This window comes from Pseudorca crassidens, chromosome 10 (genome assembly GCF_039906515.1).
Source record: "Pseudorca crassidens isolate mPseCra1 chromosome 10, mPseCra1.hap1, whole genome shotgun sequence".
NCBI lineage: Eukaryota > Metazoa > Chordata > Mammalia > Artiodactyla > Delphinidae > Pseudorca > Pseudorca crassidens.
The window spans coordinates 63296669-63321873 of NC_090305.1; the positions used below are offsets into that span (position 1 = coordinate 63296669).

Below are 25205 nucleotides of genomic sequence, written 5' to 3' on the forward strand. Positions count from 1 at the left end.
CACACCTCTGGCCCTAGAGATGGGTCCTGAGTGAGCACCTGTTCCAAGATGACCCAGTGAGAGTCAATTTCAGGATATGGTGGAACAGTTGGGAGGCAGGTGTTCCCTCTCTCTCTCTCTCTCTCTCTCTCTCTCTCTCTCTCTCTGCTGGGGAGCCTCACTTGGAGGGATGGAAATGTGGACATGTTCATCACTGTCTTGCTACCATTAGGGAAAAATCTGCTAGACAATAAGGCCAACACAAAGAAAAGCAGAACCAAAAGATGATGAAACACAGACACTCCTGATGACATAGCTTAGGAACCTGGATCCCATCACACCCAAACTTTTGGCCTTTTCATTACATAAGCCAGTAAATTCCCTTTTATATTTACTTCAATTTGATTTGTATCTTCATCATTTGCAACATAAAGAATTGGGTAATGAAGTACATGAGATGTAATCTCACCCTGAGAGTAGGACTTTCCCACCACCTCTGCCTCAAAAGTCTATGTCCAAGCTGCACACGCACATTCCCTAGAACGCCTTTGCCTGCTTGGGACGCTGTCATTGTCCAGCTCAGCTTGGCTCCCTGATGGTCTCCAGATGACTGTTACTTGGAGGGGGACCAAAAAGGACATCATGACAGAGGATGACAGGAAAGAAAGATCTGGAAGGGTAAAGAGGCCCATTTCTCGTACCCACACCTTGCTCTTGTCTCAGCTATGACTCCATGGGGTGGCTCTGCATCCAGATATGTCTTCCTTCAAACATCTGTTCTTCCTATGACCTGGGTAGATTTCTTAATCTCTCTCTGTCCTTTCAGCGTTCTCAAAAGCAAATGCAAAATGGAGCCAATGATACCTACTTCTGAGAGAATGTTGTGAACACTAAATGAGATAAATTATGTTATGTGAAAGCATACTTTGGGGGACTTCCCTGGTGGTCCAGCAGTTAAGACTCCGCACTCCCAATGCAGGGGGCCTGGGTTTGATCCCTGGTTGGGGAACTAGATCTCATATGCTGCAACTAAGAACCTGCATGCTACAACTAAGAAAGATTCTGCATGCTGCAACTAAAGATCCCACATGCCACAACGAAGATCCTGTGTGCCGCAACTAAGACCCTGTAGAGCTAAATAAATAAATAAATATTTTTTTAAAAAAAAGCATGCTTTGGCTTTCGTCTTAGAGCTATCCAGAGAGACAAAACCAAATAGGAGATATACATATATATCCTACTGGTTTTTTATATGTATGAGAAAGAGATTTATTTTAAGGAATTGGTTCATATGATTGTAGGAACTGGCAAGTCTGAAATGTGCAGTGCAGTCTAGAGACAAAATTCCCTCTTCCTCGGGGGACATCAGTATTCTTACTTAAGGCCTTCACCTAACTGGATGAGGCCCACCCTTACTATGGAGGGTAATCTGCTTTACTCAAAACCTACTGATTTAAATGTTTATAACATCTTTAAAAAATACCTTCACAACAACATCTAAACTAGTGTTTGATCAAACAACTGGACACCATAGCCTAGCCAAGTTGACATATAAAAAATTAACCATCACAGGACCCAATGCAATGCTGACATTCTAATACAGGTTTGTTGATTTGAAGTAAATTCAGTTTCTCCCAACAAACTCAGCAGCAGTCTTTGGGTTTGCTTTCAAGTTTAGCTTAATCATTATTTGGTAATTAATAACACAGCACTTTATAGTTCGTAGAGCCCTTTCTTATATGGGTTACTTTGCAGAAGACTGGGTGCTTGGGGTGTGGCAGGAAGGATGATTGGCCTCATTTTACAGACGAAAAACATGAGGATTAGTGAGAGGCAAACCCATAAACAGCTCACTATAGTTTCCTGTGGCAAGTGCTCGGACAGGTGGGCACAGGGGAGGACAGAGTCCCCCTTGTTCTTAGTTTGGTTCCAGTAAAGAAGTCTGGATGTTTGGCATCCATCCAACTCCCTTTATTACCTGTCTCTTGAATCATTTTAATAATTACCTTGCATCTAAAGATTACTTAATTAATTTTAGTTTTCCTGCTGGATAAGGAGTAACCTTTGTCCTTTACTCTGGGGGCCTTGACATGCCCCAGGTGGTCCCCAAAGCCCAGAAATTTAGACTCCCTCCTGCCCAGAGGTCCCTTATCTGACCTGCTAGCCATTAAAGCAGGGGTCACAGACCCAAATGCTGACAAAGGCCAGGTAAGTAACTTATGGGAGTGAGGAAGCTGGGAGGGCAGAGGGGTCTTCAGCAAACTGGAGAGGCATGTCCCATCATAAGATGGCACCTGCAATGCACCTCCAGGACACAGTGACTTTGGGGAGCTCAAGACTTTTAATATCTGGAAATTGGGGTTTTTTTTAAAAAAGTGAAATATCCTGATTTGAACTGGCAGCCAGTTCAAATTGTTTTTTAAAAATACTGCAAGGCGCTTCCCTGGTGGCGCAGTGGTTGAGAGTCCGCCTGCCGATGCAGAGGACACGGGTTCGTGCCCCGGTCCGGGAAGATCCCACGTGCCACGGAGAGTCTAGGCCCGTGAGCCATGGCCGCTGATCCTGCGCGTCCGGAGCCTGTGCTCCGCAACGGGAGAGACCACAACAGTGAGAGGCCCGCGTACCGCAAAAAAAAAAAAAAAAAAAAAAAAAAAGAGTCATGTACCAAAATGTTCATTGCAGCTCTGTTTACTGCAATGGCCAGGACGTGGAAGCAGCCTAAGTGTCCATCAACAGATGAATGGGTAAAGCAGATGTGGCACATATATACAATGGAATATTACTCAGCCATAAAAAGAAACGAAATTGAATTATTTGTAGTGAGGTGGATGGACCTGGAGTCTGTCATACAGAGTGAAGTAAGTCAGAAGGAGAAAAACAAATACTGTATGCTAACACATATATATGTAATCTAAGAAAAAAAATGTCATGAAGAGTCTAGGGGTAGGATGGGAATAAAGACACAGACCTACTAGAGCATGGACTTGAGGATATGGGGAGGGGGAAGGGTAAGCTGTGACAAAGTGAGAGTGTGTCATGGACATATATACACTACCAAACGTAGGGTGGATAGCTAGTGGGAAGCAGCCGCATGGCACAGGGAGATCAGCTAGGTGGTTTGTGACCACCTAGAGGGGTGGGATAGGGAGGGTGGGAGGGAGGGAGACGCAAGAGGGAAGAGATATGGGAACATATGTATATGTATAACTGATTCACTTTGTTGTAAAGCAGAAACTAACACACCATTGTAAAGCAATATACTCCAATAAAGATGTTAAAAAAAAATACTGCAAGGGCCAAATAAAACACATCTTCAGATAATCATTCCTGCCTAGTTAGTTAAAAGAGAAAATAAAACATTCCTTCCCATGACTAGCTTGGTACGTATACCACCTGTCCACTCATAAATGAAGGAGGCAAGAATTACTACATTTGTCTATTTCTTGAGTGCAAGATCTTGCCTGGGAGATTCAGAAGCAAAGAAAATGGGGACCTGGCTCCCCAACATTTCCACCAGCCTCTCCACAGCAGATACTGTTTAAGTGTTGTCTACTCCCCTGCATTGTCTATCAAGAACAACCTTAAATGTCGTTTCTCTAATTTATCGGCCACTATTGATGCCTTTTCCTAGGTTGTGGAACCTCACCCAGGAAGGCACATCTGTAACCATCACTCTAGCAGGAGCTCCAGTCCTTCCAGCTAAGAGTCTCTGCATCTAGAAGCAAGCATGCTTCACCTGGTCAGCTGTACTAACACAGGAGGGGAGGGGTGAGCACAACCCTGGAGTGTTCCCACCATGGGGTGTGTTCTTCTCACTTCTCAGCTGAAGACACCCACTTGCTGCTGGGGTCTCAGTGTGTACACAGGAAGTAGGCAGGAAGTAGAGCCACTCCCTCCCTCAGCCCCTCTTCAGGGAAATGCAAACCCAGACTCTTCAAGGTGGAGGACACTGCCCTGCAGTATCACTGAGTTCTCTCTCTGTACCTTCTAAGTTTAACAGTTTTCTCAACTTTTTTTTTTTCTTTTGCTCATTTTTCTCCAGCACAAGTTCTGTGGTCCTCACACACCCATGAGTTACTTGCCTGACATGAGTTACATTCCTGCCTGAAGAGAGAAGAAAACTCTGAGAATGCAGGTGTCCACCTGCCATCCCTTAGCGCCCCTTCCTCTCAGGACGTGCTCGGCTCCTTCTCCAAATCCTAGCCCAGAGTTCCCTGCCTACTCAATCTGAGATTCCCCCCAGATGGGGAGGAAGAGGCATGTATTTTATTTTTTTTATTTTTAACATCTTTATTAGAGTATAATTGCTTTACAATGGTGTGTCAGTTTCTGCTTTATAACAAAGTGAATCAGTTAAACATATACATATGTCCCCATATTTCTTCCCTCTTGCATCTCCCTCCCTCCCGTCTTCCCTATCCGACCCCTCTAGGTGGTCACAAAGCACCGAGCTGATCTCTCTGTACTATGCGGCTGCTTCCCACTAGTTATCTATTTTATATTTGGTAGTGTATATATGTCCATGCCACTCTCTCACTTTGTCCCAGCTTACCCTTTCCCCTCCCCGTATCAAGTCCACTCTCTAGTAGGTCTGCATCTTTATTCCCGTCTTGCCCCTAGGTTCTTCTGACCATTTTCTTTTTTTATTTTTTAGATTCCATATATATGTGTTAGTATACAGTATTTGTTTTTCTCTTTCTGACTTACTTCACTCTGTATGACAGTCTCTAGGTCCATCCACCTCACTACAAATAACTCAGTTTCGTTCCTTTTTATGGCTGAGTAATATTCCATTGTATGTATGTGCCACATCTTCTTTATCCATTCATCTGTCGATGGACACGTAGGTTGCTTCCATGTCCTGGCTATTGTAAATAGAGCTGCAATGAACATTTTGGTACATGACTCTTTGAATTATGGTTTTCTCCAGTAGTGGGATTGCTGGGTCATATGGTAGTTCTATTTTTAGTTTTTTAAGGAACCTCCATACTGTTCTCCATAGTGGCTGTGTCAATTTACATTCCCACCAACAGTGCAAGAGGGTTCCCTTTTCTCCACACCCTCTCCAGCATTTATTGTTGATTTTTTGATGATGGCCATTCTGACCGGTGTGAGATGATATCTCATTGTAGTTTTGATTTGCATTTCTCTAATGATTAATGATGTTGAGCATTCTTTCATGTGTTTGTTGGCAATCTGTATATCTTCTTTGGAGAAATGTCTATTTAGGTCTTTGCCCATTTCTGGATTGGGTTGTTTGTTTTTTTGATATTGAGCTGCATGAGTTGCTTGTATGTTTTGGAGATTAATCCTTTGTCAGTTGCTTCGTTTGCAAATATTTTCTCCCACTCTGAGGGTTGTCTTCTCATCTTGTATATGGTTTCCTTTGCTGTGCAAAAGCTTTTAAGTTTCATTAGGTCCCATTTGTTTACTTTTGTTTTTATTTCCATTTCTCTAGGAGGTGGGTCAAAAAGGATCTTGCTGTGATTTATGTCATAGAGTGTTCTGCCTATGTTTTCCTCTGAGTTTGATGGTGTCTGGCCTTACATTTAGGTCTTTTTTTTTTTTTTTTTTTTTTGCGGTACGTGGGCCTCTCACTGTTGTGGCCTCTCCCGTTGCAGAGCACAGGCTCCGGACGCGCAGGCTCAGTGGCCATGGCTCACGGGCCTAGCTGCTCCGCGGCATGTGGGATCTTCCCGGACCGGGGCAGGAACCCATGTCCCCTGCATCAGCAGGCGGACTCTCAACCACTGCGCCACCAGGGAAGCCCTACATTTAGGTCTTTAATCCATTTTGAGTTTATATTTGTGTATGGTGTTAGAGAGTGTTCTAATTTCATTCTTTTACATGTAGCTGTCCAGTTTTCCCAGCACCACTTATTGAAGAGACTATCTTTTCTCCATTGCATATTCTTGCATCCTTTATCAAAGATAAGGTGACCATATGTGCGTGGGTTTATCTCTGGGCTTTCTATCCTGTTCCATTGATCTATATTTCTGTTTTTTTGCCAGTTCCATACGGTCTTGATTACTGTAGCTTTGTAGTATAGTCTGAAGTCAGGGAGCCTGATTCCTCCAGCTCCATTTTTCTTTCTCAAGATTGCTTTGGGTATTCGGGGTCTTTTATGTTTCCATACTAATTGTGAAATCTTTTGTTCTAGTTCTGTGAAAAATGCCAGTGGTAGCTTGATAGGGATTGCATTGAATCTGTAGATTGCTTTGGGTAGTACAGTCATTTTCACAATGTTGATTCTTCCAAGGCATGTATTTTACAAAATCATTCCCATGGATCCCACACAGTTTGACTGAATCCTGCAGGCAGAGCTAGTGAAAGATTCTGCCTTCAATGAGTTCACCATCTACTGGGGGAAACTAACATGAAAAATGACCTTATCTCTAGATGGCCCTTAGTCTCTCCCCTTCGTGGGGGTGGGTGAACCCAGAGTGGGGAAGGGGTTCCTGCCAGGCAACACCAAGGGATATTAACAGAAGGGATTTGTAAGATAAACCAAAGTGGCTGCAGGAGACATAGCATAAAGTCTTTTAGCATAAACACATATATATGGAATCTAAAAAAAAAAAAAAAGCTTCTGAAGAACCTAGGAGCAGGACAGGAATAAAGACACAAACATAGAGAATGGACTTGAGGACACAGGGAGGGGGAACAGTAAGCTGGGACAAAGTGAGAGTGGCATGGACATATACGCACTACCAAATGTGAAATAGATAGCTATTGGGAACCAGCTGCATGGCACAGGGAGATCAGCTCGGTGCTTTGTGACCACCTAGAGGGGTGGGATAGGGAGGCTGGGAGGGAGGGAGATGCAAGAGGGAGGAGATATGGGGATGTATATATATGTATAGCTGATTCACTTTGTTATAAAGCAGAAACTAACATACCATTGTAAAGCAATTATACTCCAATAAAGATGTTAAATAAAGAACAAAACACTTAGAAAAAAATTTAACAAAAGAAATACAAAACTTGTACCCTCAAAAACACAAAACATGTTGAAAGAAAGGGAAGATCTAAATAAATGGAAAGATATCCCATGTTCATAGACTGGAAGACAATATTAAGATGGCCACTCCGCAAATTGATCTCCAAATTCAATGCAATCCCTAGAAAAATCTGATCTGGCTTTCTTGCAGAAATTGACAAGTTTATGCTAAAATTCATATGAAAATGCACAGGATCTAGAACAGTCAAAGCAATTTTGAAAAATAATGAAGTTGGCAGACTCACGTTCCCCAATTTCAAAACCTGCTACAAAGTACTGCTATAAAGACAGACATAATAGGTTAATGAAATAGACTTGAGAGTGTGAAATAAACTTTTACATTTATTATGGTCAACTGATTTCTGACAAGGAAGCCAAGACAACTCAATGGGAAAAGAATAGACTTTTCAACAAATGGTGCTGGAACAACTGGATATCCACAAGCAGAAGAATGAAGTTGAACTACTTTCTTACACTTTACACAAAAATTAACTAAAAATGGATGATAACCCTACATATAACAGCTGAAACTATGAAACACTTAGAAGAAAACATAGGAGTAAATCTTTGTGACCTTGGGTTAAACAAAAGCTTCTTAGATACAACATGAAAAGTACACGTGAAAGCACAAGTGAAGTGTACTTTTGTTTGTGATAAAGAACACTTGATAGAAACCTATGCTCTTAAACAAATTTTCAAGTGTACAATACAGTAGTTTTTACTATGGGTACTATGTTGTACAGCAGACTTCCAGAACTTATTCATCACATATAACTGTGTAATTGAACAACTCCCCATTCCCCCGTCCCTTCAACCCCTGGCAACCACCTTTCTATTCTCTGCTTCTATGAATTTGAATATTTTAGGTACCTTATATAAATGGAATTATGCAGTATTTGTCTTTCTATGACTGGCATATTTCACCTAGCATAATGTCATCCAGGTTCTTCTGTGTTGTCACAAATGGCAAGATTTCCTTCTTTTTTAAGGCTGAATAATATTCCATTGTATGTATATACTACATTTTCTTTATCAAGATCATACACTTTGAAAACATATTCCTCAGTATAATCACTCTTCCATGATATACTAGCTGTTTGACCTTGGGCAAGTGACTAACCTCTCTGAGGCTATCTCTCTGCATGTAAGATGGGAATAATGTACCTTGGACATAGTTCTTGCCCTAGTCCCTGACATGACGTATTGTACCTCCCACACCTCCCCAGCCTATAACAAGTATTCAATAGTTGTTATTTCTGATCCTCCTTTTTCCCTTTTTCATTCCCTCCTTACCTCTTCTGGTTCAATTTGGATGCAGATATAAAGGGATTCACACACACACACAAAAAAAGTCTTTTAGCATAAAGTCAAAAAACTATACTAGTCGAGGACATTATCAAGCATGTAGGAATCTTTTTCAAGAGTAGTAACAGAAGATCAATCCAAGTAGTGAGAGATGTCCAAATTTTAAACAAAAAAGGTAGAATTGCAGAAAAGGGAAGCCTTCCTCCCTTCTCCCCTCAATATGTAAAGCCTCTCCCTGCCTCCACTTTCCAATCATCTAGGGAGGGGGAGGGGAGAAAGGAGACTAGTCAAAGTCTGTGCAATTTCCAGAGATGAAAAAGGAGTCTGAAGGCTTGCAATTTCTAGGAAAAGAGTCACGACCCAGGTAAAGAGGGAATCTGGGTACTTTGGGTAGCCCAGGCTTTGACCTTTCTAAGGTCGAAACAAGCCCTACCCTACAACTCTCATACCCCGTGGTGTTGGTAGAGACCAATGGGAGCCTGGACTTTCATTCCCACCAGGAAGTAACAAGTAACCCCTCCCCCTCCCCACTGGGGTGGTATCTGTGGAGGCCTACCAGAGAGTCAGGACTTTTGCCACTGCTTAGTGATAACAAGGCTACCTGCTCTCTGTTGTGTCAGTGGAGGTCACATGAGGAGCAGTAATGAGGCCCTCCTACCTCTTCTACTCCTTCTGGACAAAGAGATATCAGCAGAGGCTGGGTAGGAGCGAAAAACCTCACATACACCCATCAGTAACAAGGAGTTTCCCTCCTCAGGTGTCAACAAGTGGGGAACCTGAACGTCTACCTTCACCAGCGGTAAGGAGGCAACAGCACTCCTTCTCCTGCTTGAGTGGTGTCAAAGGAAGCCAGCCAAAAGAGAAGGTTTCAATAAGATCCAGAGTCTTATAGTACCAAAAACGTCCAGGTTTCAATTAAAAATCATTCACCATATAAAGAACCAGGAAAATCTCAAACTGAATAAAAAGACTATCAATGGATGCCAACACCAAGATGTCAAAGATGTTAGAATTATCTGACAATGGTTTAAAGCAACCATCATAAAAATGCTGCAACAAGCAATTACAAATGTGTTTGAAACAAATAGAAGGCCTCAGCAAGGAAATATAAAGTATCAGCAAATAAATTAAGATTATAAAGGAGAACCAAATGGAAATTTTAGAACTGAAAAATACAATAACCAAAACCAAAACCAAAACTCAGTAGATGAGCTAAACAGAAGAATGGATGGGACAAAGGAAAGAATTAGTGAACCTGAATCTTAAACAACAGAGAGAAAATAAACTGAAAAAAAAAATAGAGTCCCAGGGATATTCAAGACTATAATAGAGATCTAACACTCATGTCTTCTTCCCCAGAAGGAAAGAAGAAAGAGTGCAAGTCTGAAAAAGTACTTGAATGGCTGAAAGCTCCCCAAATTTGGCAAAAGATACAAACCTACAGATTCAGTAAGCTGAGGAAACCCCAAATGGGAGACACCAAAGAAAGTCAAACCAACACGTAATAGTCAAACTTCTGAAAACTAAAAGCAAAGAGAAAAAATTTCAAAAGCAGCAAAAAGAGAAATGACAACTTATAGATGAGAAAAACTTTTCAAATGACAGTGGGTTTCTCATCAGATACTAAAGGCCAGAAGGAAAGTGCTGAAAGAAAAGAACTCGATCCAGAATCCTACACCCACTGAAAATATCCTTCATAAATGAATAGGAGGGACTTCCCTGGTGGTTCAGTGGTAAAGAATCTGCCTTCCAATGCAGGGGACCTGGGTTCGATCCCTGGTCATGGAGCTAAGATCCCAGATGCTGCAGGGCAACTAAGCCCACATGCCACAGCTACTGAGCTCTCACGCCTCAACTAAAGAGCCTGCGAGCCGCAAACTACAGAGCTCACGTGCTCTGGAGCCTGCATGCCACAACTAGAAAAGAGAAAACCACACGCCACAGCTAGAGAGAAGCCCACGCAAGGCAACAAAGAGCCCATGGGCCACAATGAAAGATCCCGCATGCCTCAACGAAGATCCCACATGTTGCAACTAAGACCCAACGCAGCCAAAAATAAATTTTAAAAAAATGAATAGGAAATCAAGACAATGTCAACTGAAGATAACCTAAGAGACCATGTTGCCTGCAGACCTACCCTAAAGAATGACTAAAGGAAGTTCTCCATATGGAAAAGAAACAATAAAAGAAAAAACTTTGGAACTTCAAAATGGAAGAAAAAACATGGTAAACAAAAATAGGGGTAAATATAATAATTTCCCTCATCCTCTTCAGTTTTCTAAATTATGTTTGATAACTGAAACAAAAATTATAACACTGTCTCATGTGGTTCTCAATGTATATAGAAGAAATATTTAAGACAATTATATTATAAATTGGGGAGGATAAAGGGATGTAAAGGGAAACAAAGTTTCTATACTTCATTCAAACTGTTAAATGTCAACATCAGTTGATTGTGATAAGTTAGATATATAAGGTTAACACCTAAAGAAACCCCTAAAAAAGCTTTACCAGAAGATAAACTCAGAAACATTATAAATAAATCAAAATTGATTTCTAAAAAGTGTTCAAGTAACCAATTTCCACAGGAAGATAGTAAACAGAAAACAGAAACCGAAAAAAAAAAAAAAAAAGGAGAGAGAGAGAAAAAGAAAACAAAAGATACAATAGCAGACCTAAGTCCCGATCTATCAATAATTACATTAAATGAAAATGGTCTAAAAACATTAATTAAAATATGAAGATTGGCAGAGAGGATTTTAAAACATGACTAAACTATGTGCCATCAACAAGAAATTCACTTCAAATATAACCTAAGTCTCACAGCTTATGCAAAAATTCACTCAAAATGGATCACAAACTTAAATGTAAAACATGAAACCATAAAACTTTTAGGAAAAAGCCTAGGGAAGTATATTCAGGATCTAGTGTTAAGCAAGTTCTCAGATTTGACACCAAAATCCATAGAATCCATAAAATGAAAAATCAATCCTACACACTGGACATCATCAAAATTTAAAATTTTGCTGTGTAAAAAACTCTGTGAGGATAAGAAGACAAGCTACACAGTGGGAGAAAATATTTGCAAACAGCATATCCAACAAAGGACTAATATCAATAATATATTTTTTAAGCTCTAAAAACTTAACCGTAAAAAAGCAAATACTCCAATTAGAAAATGGGCAGAACACATGAAAAGACATTTCACCAAAGACATATAGAAGGCAAATAAGCACATGAAAAGATGTTCTACATTGTTAGCCAGTAGAAAAGTGAAAAAAATTAAAATCACAAAGAGATACTACTATGCATCTATCAAAATGGCTAAAATAAGGAACACTCCCAGATGCTAGCAAGGATGTGGAGAAACTGGACCACCCATAGATTTCTGGTGGTACAGACATTCTGGAAAACAGTTTGTAATTTCTTTAAAAACTAAATATGGGGACTTCCCTGGTGGCGCAGGGGTTAAGAATCCGCCTGCCAGGGGCTTCCCTGGTGGCGCAGTGGTTGGGAGTCCGTCTGCCGATGCAGGGGACACGGGTTCGTGCCCCGGCCCGGGAGGATCCCACGTGCCGCGGAACGGCTGGGCCCGTGAGCCATGGCCGCTGAGCCTGCGCGTCCGGAGCCTGTGCTCCGCAACGGGAGAGGCCACAACAGTGAGAGGCCCGAGTACCGCAAAAAAAAAAAAAAAGAATCTGCCTGCCAATGCAGGGGACACAGGTTCGAGCCCGGGTCCGGGAAGATCCCACATGCCGCAGAGCAACCAAGCCCGTGCGCCACAGCTACTGAGCCTGCACTCTAGAGCCCGCAAGCCACAACTAGTGAGCCCATGTGGCACAACTACTGAAGGCCATGCACCTAGAGCCCGTCCTCCGCAACAAGAGGAGCCACTGCAATGAGAAGCCCGCGCACCACAACCAAGAGTAGCCCCCACTCGCCACAACTAGAGAAAGCCCGTGCGCAGCAACGAAGACCCAATGCAGCCAAAAATAAATAAATAAAATAAATTTATTTTTTAAAAAAAACTAAATATGCAACTACCATATAGCTCCGTTATTGTACTCCTGGGAATTTATCCCAGAGAAATGAAAACTTACGTTACAAAATATCTGTATACGAATGTTCATTAGCAGCTGTATTTGTGATAGCCCCAAAACTGAAAACAATCCAGGTGTTTTTCCAACAGATGAACGATTAAACCAATTGTGGCACCTCAATACCATGGAATACTACTCAGGAATAGAAACAAATGAACCACTGATACATGCAGCAACCTGGATGAATCCCCAAAGAATTATGCTGAGTGAAAAAAAAAAAAAAAAAAAAGAAAACCAACAAAACAATACCAAAAATTCACATACTCTATGATTCCATCATTTAATACCATTTGGAAATGACAAAAATATAGAAATGAGAGGGGGATAAATTAGGAGTCTGGGATTAAAATATACACACTACTATATATAAAATAGATAACCAACAAAAACCTACTGTATAGCACAGGAAACTATACTCAATACCTTGTAATGGAAGAGAATGTAAAAAGAGAATACATACATTTATATATATGTGTATATATATGCATAACCAAATCACTTTGCTGTACACCTGAAACTGACACAACATTGTAAATCAACTATATTTCAATACAAATTTTTTTAAAAATTTAGAAATGGGTAACAGATTAGTGGTTGCTGGGGTTAAGGAGAGTGTATGGCCCTTAAAAGGCAACATCAGGCATCCTTGTGGTGATGAAAATGTTTTGTATCCTGTCTCTGTCCATGTCACTCTCCTGGTTTGGACCATAGTTTGTAAAATGTTGCCATTTGGGGAAATCGGGTAAAGGGTACACAGGATCTCTCTGTATTCTTTTTTTACAACTGCACATGAATCTACTACTACCTCCAAATAAAAACTTCAATTAAAAAATAATAAAAAAGAAAACCGACAGAAAAAAAACTGTGAAGCATTAATTTTAAAAATGTCTCTTGGGAATTCGCTGGTCATCCAGTGGTTAGGACTTGGTGCTTTCACTGCTGAGGGCCTGGGTTCAATCTCTGGTCAGGGAACTAAGATCCTGCAAGCCGTGCAGCATGGCCAAAAATAAATAACTCCTAAAAATTAAAAAAAAAAAAAAAACACCGCCTCTTGATACTACTTCCCCTTCTGTACCACAATCCCATTTCTCTAGTCTCCTTCACAGAAAAACTCTTTTTAAAACATAGTTTTCTTCTCTGCTTACTGACTGCAATTTCTCTCTTTCCATTTTCTCTGAAATGCACTCCAATCAAATGTCTGTCCACATGGTTTCACCAAAATAGCTCTGGCCAAGGTCATTTACAACACTACTAACGCCTATGGTCAAGCCTCAGTTCTCATCTTAATGTATGAACAATATTTGATACAAGTGATCAGGTTTCTGCTCCTGGACACACTCTTTAGCCTTGCTTCCAGAATTTCTCATTTTCTTGGTTTTTCTCTTATGTCACTGGATGCTCTTTCTCTGTTTCCTTTTCTGCCTCTTCGTCTCTCCAATTTCCTAATGTTTTAGCATCCCAGGGCTCCATCCTTGATCTTTCCATGGTCTGTCTATATTCACTCCCTAGGTACTCATCCAGCCTCATGGATGTAAATATCATCCATCTACTGATGACTCTGAAATTTATATCCCCAGCATGGACATCTCTCCCAAACTGCAGACTTGTATGTCCAGTTGTTTCCCTAACATTTCCCTCCTCTCGTGTGTTAATAAATATCTCAGAGTATTGTGAATGAAACTAACTTCCTGACTTCCACTCAAAACCTGCTCCTTCTCAGTATTCCCCATCTTGGCTTATAGCATCTTGATCCTTCTAGTTGCCCAGTCCCCAAGCTTGGACCATCCTAGACGCCTCTCTTTCTCTTCTGAGTGAAATGGGAGTCCTTGGAGGTGCTCAGCAGAGGCAGGACATGATGTTATAGATATAGATAACTTTAATTAGATGTAGTTTATACATCACATAATTCATTGTTTTATAGCATATTCTCAGAGTCATGCAACCATCACCTCAGGTAATTTTAGAACATTTTCATCACCTCAAAAAGAAACCCCTTCTCCTTTAGATAGCACTCCCCAATCTTCTCATCAACACCCACCCCAGGCCTAAGTAACCACTAAGTCACTTTCTGTCTCATACAGAGACATATATAATTTGCCTACTCTGGAAATTTCATATAAATGAAATTATATCTGTATTTTTTTGTGACTGTCTTTCATTTAGCATAATGTTTTCAAGGTTTATCCACGTTGTAGCACGCAGTATCAGTACTTCATTCCTTTTTATGGCCAAATAATTTTCCATTGTATGGATTTACTACATTTTGTTTATCCATTCATCAGTTAATGGACTTTTGGGTTGTTTCCACTTTTTGACTGCTGTGAATAATGCTATGAACATTCATATATAAATTTTTATTTGGACATATATTTTCATTTCTCTTGGGTATATACCTAAGAATGGAATTGATGGGTCAAATGGTAACTTTATATTTAACTTTTTATGGAACTGCCAGACTGTTTTCCAAAGTGGCTACACCATTTTACACACCCAACAGCAATGTATGAGGGTTACTTCACATTCTCGCTAACACTTACTGGCTTATTTTTACTCTAGTCATGAGAGTGGGTGTGAAGTATTATCACACTGTGGTTTTGATATGCTTTTCCCTGATGACTAATGATGTCGATCATCTTTTCATGTGCTTATGGCCATTTGTAAATCTGCTTTGGAGAAATATCTATTCAGAGCCTTTGTCTATTTTTGTATTAGGTTATTTGTCTTTTTATTATTGAGTTGTAAGCATTCTTTATAAAGCGTCGATTTGCAAATATTTTCTCCCATTCTGTGGGTTGTCTTTTTACTATTTATATGTTTGTTTTTTTAACATCTTTATTGGAGTAAAATTGCTGTACAATGGTGTGTTAGTTTCTGCTGTATAACAAAGTGAATCAGCCATACATATACATACATTCCCATATCTCCTCCCTCTTGCATCTCCCTCCCACCCTCCCTATCCCACCCCTCTAGGTGGACACAAAGCACCGAGCTGATTTCCCTGTGCTATGCGGCTGCTTCCCACTAGCTATCTATTTTATATTTGGTAGTGTATATATGTCATGACACTCTCTCACTTCGTCCCAGCTTACCCTTCCCTCTCCCGGTGTCCTCAAGTCCATTCTCTATGTCTGTGTCTTTATTCCTGTCCTGCCCCTAGGTTCTTCAGAAACTTTTTTTTTTTTTTTAGATTCCATATATATGTGTTAGTATACGGTATTTGTTTTTCTCTTTCTGACTTACTTCACTCTGTGTGACAGTCTCTAGGTCCATCCACCTCACTACAAATAACTCAATTTCATTTTCTTCTATGGCTGAGTAATATTCCATTGTATATATGTGTCACAACTTCTTTATCCATTCATCTGTCAGTGGACACTTAGGTTGCTTCCATGTCCTGGAGATTGTAAATAGTGTTGCAATGTACATTGTGGTACATGTCTCTTTTTGAATTATGGTTTTCTCAGGGTATATGCCCAGTAGTGGGATTGCTGGGTCGTGTGGTAGTTCTATTTTTAGTTTTTTGAGGAATCTCCATACTGTTCTCCATAGTGGCTGTATCAATTTACATTCCCACCAACAGTGCAAGAGGGTTCCCTTTTCTCCACACCCTCTCCAGCATTTATTGTTTGTAGATTTTTTGATGATGGCCATTCTGAATGGTGTGAGGTGATACCTCATTGCAGCTTTGATTTGCATTTCTCTAATGATTAGTGATGTTGAGCATCCTTTCATGTGTTTGTTGGGAATCTGTATTTGGAGAAATGTCTAGTTAGGTCTTCTGCCCATTTTTGGATTGGGTTGTTTGTTTTTTTGATATTGAGCTGCATGAGCTGCTTGTATATTTTGGAGATTAATCCTTTGTCAGTTGCTTCGTTTACAAATATTTTCTCCCATTCTGTGGGTTGTCTTTTTGCTTTTTCGATAGTGTCTTTTGAAGCACAAAAGTTGTGTGTTTTGTATGCTAACACATATATATGAAATCTAAAAAAAAAAAAAAGTGGTTCTGAAGAACGGAGGGGCAGGACAGGAATAAAGACTCAGATGATAAGAATGGACTTGAGGACACGGGGAGGGGGAAGGGTAAGCTGGGATGAAGTGAGAGAGTGGCATGGACATATATACACTACCAAATGTAAAATAGCTAGTGGGAAGCAGCCGCATAGCACAGGGAGATCAACTCTGTGCTTTGTGTCCACCTAGAGGGGTGGGATAGGGAGGGTGGGAGGGAGCTGCAACAGGGAGGAGCTATGGGGATATATGTATATGTATAGCTGATTCACTTTGTTATACAGCAGAAATTAACACACCATTGTAAAGCAATTATACTCCAATAAAGATGTTAAAATAAATAAATAAATAAAATTAAAAGGCAAAGTTAACTTTAAAATATATCTTTATCATCCTTAATAAAGGGCTTTTACCCTTACAAAAAAAAAGTTGTGGTTTTTTTTTTTTTTTTTGATGAATTCCAATTGATCTTTTCTTTCGTTGTTTGTTATTTTGGTGTCATAGCAAAGAATCCATTGCCTAATGCAAGGTCATGAAGATGTACACCTATGTTTTCTTTCAAGAGCTTATAATTTTGGCTTTTATATTTAGGTCTTTGATCTATTTTGATTTCATTTTTTTACATGGTGTGAGGCAGGAGATCCAGCTTCATCCTATTATATGAGGCTATCTGGTTGTCTGAATATCATCTGTTGAAAAGACTATTCTTTCCTCATTTTTGTTTCTGTTTTTGTTTTTGTTTTTTGCAGTACGCGGGCCTCTCACTGTTGTGGCCTTTCCCGTTGCGGAGCACAGGCTGCGGACGCGCAGGCTCAGCGGCCATGGCTCACGGGCCCAGCCGCTCTGCGGCATGTGGGATCCCCCCGGACTGGGGCACGAACCCGTGTCCCCAGCATCGGCAGGCGGACTCCCAACCACTGCGCCACCAGGGAAGCCCTGTTCTTTCCTCATTGAATGGTCTCGGCACCCTTGCCAAAAATCAGTTAACTATAGAAACACAGATTTATTTATGAACTCTCAATTCTATTCTATTGATCTGTATGTCTAACCTTATGTCAGTACCACATTGACTTGGTTATATTGTTCCTTTGTAGTGAGTTTTGAAATAGAAAAGTGTGAGTCTTCCAACTTTTTCTTCGTTTTCAAGATCGTCTGGCTATTCTGGGTTTCTTGAGTTTCCATATGAATTTTAGGATCAGCTTGTCAATTTCTACAAAGAAGCCAGTTGGGATTCTAATAGGAACTGAATTAAATCTATAGATCAATTTGGGGAGTATTGCTAACTTAACAATATTCAGTCTTCTGATCTATGAACATGGGATGTTTTTCCATTTTTGTAGATCTTCTGTAATTTCTTTCAACAACATTTTGTAGATTTCAGGATATAAGTTTTGCACTTGCTTTGTTAAATCTATTCCTAAGAGTTTATTCGTGGTGATGCTGTTACAAACGAAATCATTTTCTTAATTTCATTTTTGGATTGTTCGTTGCAAGTGTATAGAAATGCAATTGATTTTTATATATTGATTTCATATCCTGCAACCTCACTGAACTCATTAATTAGTTCTAATAGTTTTTTAAGGTTTCTTAGCATTTTCTATATACAAGATCATGGCATTCAGAAATAGAGATAGTTTTACTTCTTCGTTTCCAATCTCAATGCCTTTTATTTCACTTTCTTGCCTGATTTACATTTTAGCAAATCCTTCTGGCTGCCTTGCTGAGAATATACCAGATCAGGATCAAGAGTGGAGCAAGAGTCCAGGTAAGAAAGGACTGTGCCTTGGACCAGGTGGGAGCAGAAGAAAAGTCACAAAGTACTTCAGGGTGTTTCTCTTTTATTCTTCTCTCCTTTAGTTCTTCTTTGTCTTACTGGCCATTTGGTGATTTTTTTGACTCAACCAACTGCAAAGCCAGTAACAACTTTTAAAAAATCCTCGTGTAGTAAAAAAAAAAAAAAATTTCTACATGAAGGAAGCAGGCACCAGACAGGAGACTAAAGAAACCCAAATCCTACAGGTCCCATTTCTGCAAGAACAGACCGTACAAGACTGATTGGACTGAAGGCCTATTTTTATGAGAAGAGAAAAGAGAAGTATCTGTCACCAGGTCTCAGAAATGCTGCAATCCTCAGCAACCAGCTAAAGATAACCCAGGCAAGGAAATCTGTGCCCAGACTTGGAGGTCCTCAGTGCTCTGGGTACACAGGATTATTCAGGCTTCTCCAGTGAGTGAGCATACCACGCTTTCAGATCCTTTGCCTTGGGGAAATTAGCTTAACCAGCCTTCCCCAGAAACTTACTTCTCCCTGTAGATAGAAATACAGGAAAACTCCCCAGAAGTTCCCCGTACCCAGTCCCTCCAAGCGAGATACGATCTCTCCCTCCTGGTGAGCAGGACCCTAGTGTTCTATTGAATAACCTGGGCTGAGCCTTGGGTGAGATAAGGGAGGTACCTAGGGCACTCATATGACTCTGGGAGTGAGGGCTTCCTTAAACTGTGCATCCGAGGCCCTTCGCTTACCTCTCCCTAGTGCTAGCTCTGGTTCTAATCCCAGCTCTGCCACTGACAGGCCATGTAGACAAAGACAATCCCTTGTCTTCTCTGGGCCTCACTTTATTCATCTGAGAAATCAAAGTGCTGGACTTAGATCAGTGTTTCCCCATAATGAACCCTGAACCCAAACTGATCCTTAATTTTCAGATTCACAAAACCTTTTCCAAAGTCCTCATTTCTTAAAATCTGTAAACCAATTCAAAAAACTGCCCTGTGAGAACTTAATGTATGACTATAGAATGTAACAGATATGTTCTCCATATGACCCAATTAGAGAAACTGCTTCATCTTACCTCCAGCCCTGTAGGGGCCTCCCCAGGAACTACTGTAACTTTGTTCCCCACCCTAACCAAAGGTAATTGGACCAGAGGCAGACCCCAGACCCAAGATGAACCAATCTATAGTCTGGATGGAGACAAGCAGGTTATCCCTCTCAAAACTTGGGCATCATAGAGACTCTATAGCTAATAATGGTGTGCAGCCCTGTGGTCAAGTCAGACAAACAGGCTGGTGGTCATGGGGCCCACATGAAAGGATAGGAAGCTGCTGAAAAGAAGGAGGCAGAGAGAAGCAGCAGAATGAATAAATCCTGTGGCTCATGAGAGATGAGAAACTACTCGGCTCTTGAGAAGTGGAGAGTGCCCTTGCTTCTTACTTTCCTGTATTGCTGCCAATGTGAAGCATGAACTATCCTTGCATTCTTGAATGTGTCCTTACACAAACCACAGCCAAAGGAACTGTGAATATAGCAGAGGAAAGGACAGATTCTTCAACAAATATAATTAATTGCTATGCTTGGGAGAAAACAGAGAGATTCTGCCTCATACTGTGAAGAAAAATTTCCAGAAGGATTTTTTTAAATGATGTTTAAAAAGAGAACTTTAAAAAATGTATATTCCTTCCTTCCTGCATAAGTTAGTTTTCTCTTCCTTTCCCTTCCCTCTCCTTTCCTCCACATCCCTTTCCTCTACTTCTCCTGGGGATGGTAGTGGCCACAAAGGTAGTGGCAGAGGGGTCTGGGAGCCAAGGAGGTGACCAACGTGGTAGAGAAATTACTTACAGACAGGGAGATTGAGTACATAAATAACCATATTGAAGACAACGAATGAAGGTTTTCTTGTTCACAGAGAAGAAAGTTACATAGAAGGAAAGGGGAAAGGCTAAAAATAACCCTGACGTATTGATGGAATTAGAGGTACCAGTGCAAATTCATGGGCCTTTAAAACATAAATAGATAGATATAGAAATAGTTATAGTAGTACGTAGGGTACACACACAAATACACACACACATGCACACGTTTACATGCGTATATGATCCACCTCTGTACATGAGAAGGCCTACAATTGATGAATCCCAGAAGCAATAAGCAACCAAATACCCAGATTTTAGTTTCCAAATATCATTCTCCACTCCAGAACTCCTTGGAGAAATAGCGAATTGCAAGGCTGAGGCAGGGAAATTACAAGATAAGCCTGGAACATTTTCTTGTGCCAGAAAGTAAAGAATTGCTCAAAAAATTATGGGGACATAGCTGAAATTCAAGGGGCCAATTGTGGTTTTTTAAAATTTTGGGGGGAAGTATGGTTGATTTACAATGATTCAGGTGTACAGCAAAGTGATTCAGTTATATATACATTTTTTTCAGGTTCTTTTTCATTATAGATTTTTATAAGATATTGAATATAGTTCCCTGTGCTATACAGTAGGTTCTTGTTGCTTATCTATTTTATATATAGTAGTGTGTATCTGTTAATTCCAAATTCCCAATTTATCCCTTCCTCCCCCACAGGAGCCAATTTTGATGAGGCTCTCCTGCTAGCCAAATCTGGAATGATTTGATATAAAAATAAATAATGATAATAATGGATTAAATCCATTGAATAAAATAGTATTCCATGGGCCTACACTGATATAAATAAATGAAGGAAAAAAGACATCTCTTCCTTATAATAGAATGCCAACTAATAAACGTAGCAGGAGTGATGGTAACAGAAAATGGCCATTTGGTAACCACTATAATGGTAGTTAATTTAGGCAAGAATCACCAATGTCTAATAAATCAAATGAATAGAGATTTAATGAAATGTAGGATATTGGCATAGTTTGAGAGTATCTTCCCATAAAATACTTATCAATTACAAAAAGGGAAATAATGACTTAATGTGGAGAAACCAGGCAGACACTGAACTGACCAAGTGATCGAGATTCATATTACCAGCAGTAGAACTGGTCAATGTCACGAGCCTCCTGATGCGATGCAGTGAGGAGAAGACAGCATCACTTCTGTATATTCCTTCCAAGAATGCATGTCTGAGTCCCGTCCTGAGGAAACATTGATGAAATCAGGCTGAGCTTCAGCCTACAGAATGAAAATCCTGCCCTCCTTCAAACTATTAAGGTTGTGAAGACAGGAAGAGACTGAGGATCTGTTCCAGATTGAAAGAGACTAAAGAGATGTGATTATTAAGTGCAAAGTGTGATCCTGGGCCAAACAGGAAAGAGACCTTGTTGGGATAATTGGTGAAATCTGAACAGACTCTTTGGATTGGATGTCAGTGTTATACCAATACTGATTTCTGATTTCCTGATTTGGAGGGTTGTATGCCAGTTATGTAGAAGAGTGTCCTTAGTTTGGGAAGATACACAGTGAAGATTTTGGGAGTTTGGGGCATCATGTTGCAAATATATAATTTATATACTTTTTATATTTTAAATAAAACCTAAGCAAATTTTATGTATTTTACTTATCTATTGATTATCACTGGTATCCCAAGAGAGAGATTCTGCAATTTTATCCCTCAGTCCTACTACTGATTTTTTTTCAATTTAACTAGTATTTATAATTTCCTAGAATTCTTTTTTGTAACTTTTCCCATAACCATCTGTTTTTGTTTTACCAACAAAATACGCTCTCAATCCTTCCTTCAGTGCTGGACATTGCCAATTGTGCATTCCCTGGGTGCCTCAACATCAGCCTGCTCAAAATCAACTCTCCATCTTTGTCCACAAGCCTATGGACCCTGCAGTCTTGTAGGCCACTGAAAGCAATAGCTTTTCTGAGTGGTATGGGGAGCCACTGAAGGGTTCTGAGCAGAGAAGTGACATGATAAAATTTGCCTTGTAAAAGGATCACCCTAGATCCATTGAGAATAGACTGTAGGGAGGCCATGGAAGAAACAGCCCAGGTAGAAGTACAGTGAAAAACTACCCCGGTTTGCCCCAGGGTTGGGGGATTTCCTGAGACAGGACTTTCAGCACAAAAACAGAAAACCGAAAACTGGGAAAGTACCAAGCAAACTGGATATTCTAGTTAGGAGATTATTCCAGAAGGTGCAGGCGTGAGATAATTTTAGCATGAGCTAGGAGGAGGTGATTATCAGATGGCATATTCTGGATATGTAATGGGTATATAATATATCAATAGAATGTATGAGATGTGTCATGTGATGAAAAGAGGATTCTCATGTCCTTGGAGTACTAGGGGGGAGACCTGAATTATTATTTACTGGGGGAGGAGGGGGACTGACAGAGGAGACATTTAGAGGGGGGATGGGAATTGGGAGCTCAATTTTGGACTTGCTAAACATGAGGCGTCTATCTGACATCCAAAAGAAGATGTTAGATAGGCATTTTTTTAAGACTTTTTTTTGATGTGGACCATTTTTAAAGTCTTTATTGAATTTGTTACAATATTGCTTCTGTTTTATGCTTTCAATTTTTTGGCCCCGAGGCATGTGGGATCTTAGCTCCCCAACCAGGGATGGAACCTGCACCCCCCTGCACTGGAAGACGAAGTCGTAACTACTGGACTGCCAGGGAAGTCCCTAGATAAGCATTTAATACACGTCTCGAGATCAGAGGAGAGAAGTTAGGGATGTAGATATTGTATATTGTATGTACATGGCCTCTAAAAAGATAAAAGAAGCTCATGAAGAGTGTAGATTAAAGAGAAGAGGTTCGAGGACTGAGTCCTGGAGACAAGATTTGTTTTGGTAGAATGATGGGGGCAAAATCTTGATAAAGAGAGAATGGGAGATGACGAAGGAGGCAACAAGTATAGACAAGATTTTCAACAAGTTTACCTGCAAAGCAAGGAAGAAAGGCAGTAGCCAGAGGCAGAAGCAGAGGATTGTTTGTTGTTGTTGTTTTGACAAATACTTTTTTTTTGGCCACGCCACACAGCATGTGGGATCTTAGTTCCCCGACCAGGGACTGAACCTGCACCCCTGGCATTGGAAGCATGGCGTCTTAACCACTGGACCACCAGGGAAGTCCCTGTTTGTTGTTTTTTAAGATATGAAAAATAAGAGCGTGTTTGCATGCTGCTGGGAGTGATACAGTGTTGGTGGGGGGGGGGCTGATGCAGGAGAGAGGGGAGAGAGTGGTGAAGCTACTTCTTAAGGTGGAGAGAGGGGATGGGATCTAGGGTTTAGGGGAAGAAGCTGGGTTTAACTAAGAGTAGGGACAATTACAATTACTTCATATATAATATGAAGGAAGATAGAGTACATGGGCAACGGATCAGGTAATTGAGTAGATCTAGTGGTGGGAACTTATGAGAATTCTCATCTAAATCTTCTAATTCTCAGGGAAGTCAAGGTAATCAGCTGAGGGTGAGGTTGGGGGAGGCCACACTGGAGGTCCAAAAAGAGAGGTAAAGATATAAAATCATTATCTAGGGGAAGAAGGGCGTGAGTGGAAGAGAGAAAAGAAGGATGATTACTGACCAGCACTTACTTGGGGTTTCAATATTCACATGGATTTAGAGGAGGCCAGTCAGCACTTTCAGTTCCCTGAATTATATCTGGTGTGTTTTGTTTTGTTTTGTTCCTGTTTGTTCATCTTGGTCCTTCTTAATTTTGCTGTTGCTTTTGCAGAAACGTCTGGTGGCTAGTTGTTGCCCATTCATACTTGAAATGAGGGGCTGGGTTAATTAATATAGGTGACTGAAGATACACTCTTCTGACAAAAAGCACCCTCCAGCGCTGACTTGACTAAATGGAAAAAGGTCCAGAAGCAGACACTTCTCTTGGTCAAGTTTCAGAACCAGGAATGAAGAGGATTTGGTATGAAAAAATAAATGGTAATAGCAGTCAAAGTTGTCACCTGCAAAAGAAAGAGTATCAGAAGGTCACCAGCAACCCCGAGGGCTAGAAGACAAAAACCAAACCTTCAGAGTTCTAGAATTCCAGACCCTGCCAATTACCGGATGCAGCACGAGGGTGGAATAAACACACCCTTCGTTGTATCAATACTTAGAATGTATTCCAACAAAATAAGGGAATAAATGGAGAAGGTTCTTGGACAGAGGTTTACCTTTTTTTTTTTTTTCTTCGCCCTGCCATGAGGCTTGTGGGGTCTCAGTTCCCTGACCAGGAACTGAACCCAGGCCACGGCAGTGAAAGCCTGGAATCCTAACCATTAGGCCACCAGGGAACTCCCATAAGGCTTACTTTTAATTACTCCTAGTTGCACACCTTTCCTGAGGTTTGAATGTCTTTACTTTGTGAATTTATTAGTTTTACAACACTTTTTGTATAAACAAGGGCTTACTGTTTACCTCTCAGATCATCAAACTTCTAAACACTATAGCTTCTCCCCTTTCTTTTCCCACATGGCTTGAAGTATTGGAAGAACAGGTATGCTTACTTCCTTATTCATTTTTCACACCAAACCTCTTCCTTTTTCATATTATCAGAAGTATTTAGACTTAACTATAAATAACCAGTTTCATTGTTCATCATTGCTCCATACATAAATGTCTCTTTATTATAGAAGCTTGCCTCATTTTAATTTATTTTTCTTTGGGCTGAATTATATGGTATAATTTCTAAAGTTACACATTTTCTTCATCCTATCTCTAAAACACTTAGCTGATTTCTATTATTAAATTAAAAGAGGGCATATATCCTGGCTGTTTAGTAGAATTCATAGAAATGCACACCCCAGGAACTAAACGTAACCGGCAATATCGAATTCCATGAGCTACACTCCATGGGAGCACTAATCTTAACTATAACCATAAATGTCCTAGCAGGGAATACTTAACACTGAAGGCTAAACCCTAATCGTATCCCAACTCTAATCCTAGACTAAATAAAACAAAGCACTACAACTTACCCTAAGCCCAATACCCTACCCTAACCTAAATCTTAACCTCAACCTTAATCCCAATGCTGTATTTTTAAAACAGGAGATTTTGGTACCTATGTAAAGTGGTTTATCAAAATAGTGAGTAGAGAAAGAATCTCCTT

General features: G+C 40.3%; 1 long non-coding RNA gene across 3 annotated transcripts in view; it reads right to left on the bottom strand.

Moving 5' to 3' along the window:
* Positions 1–25205, bottom strand: part of LOC137232317 (uncharacterized) — an 87993-nt gene that overhangs the window by 32411 nt on the left and 30377 nt on the right. For all 3 annotated transcript variants that reach the window (XR_010946962.1, XR_010946960.1, XR_010946961.1), the window contains 2 exons: positions 23689–24057; positions 21167–21273 (listed from right to left, as the gene is read on the bottom strand). This is a non-coding gene — a long non-coding RNA (uncharacterized lncRNA). The remainder of the gene's footprint in view (positions 1–21166; positions 21274–23688; positions 24058–25205) is intronic.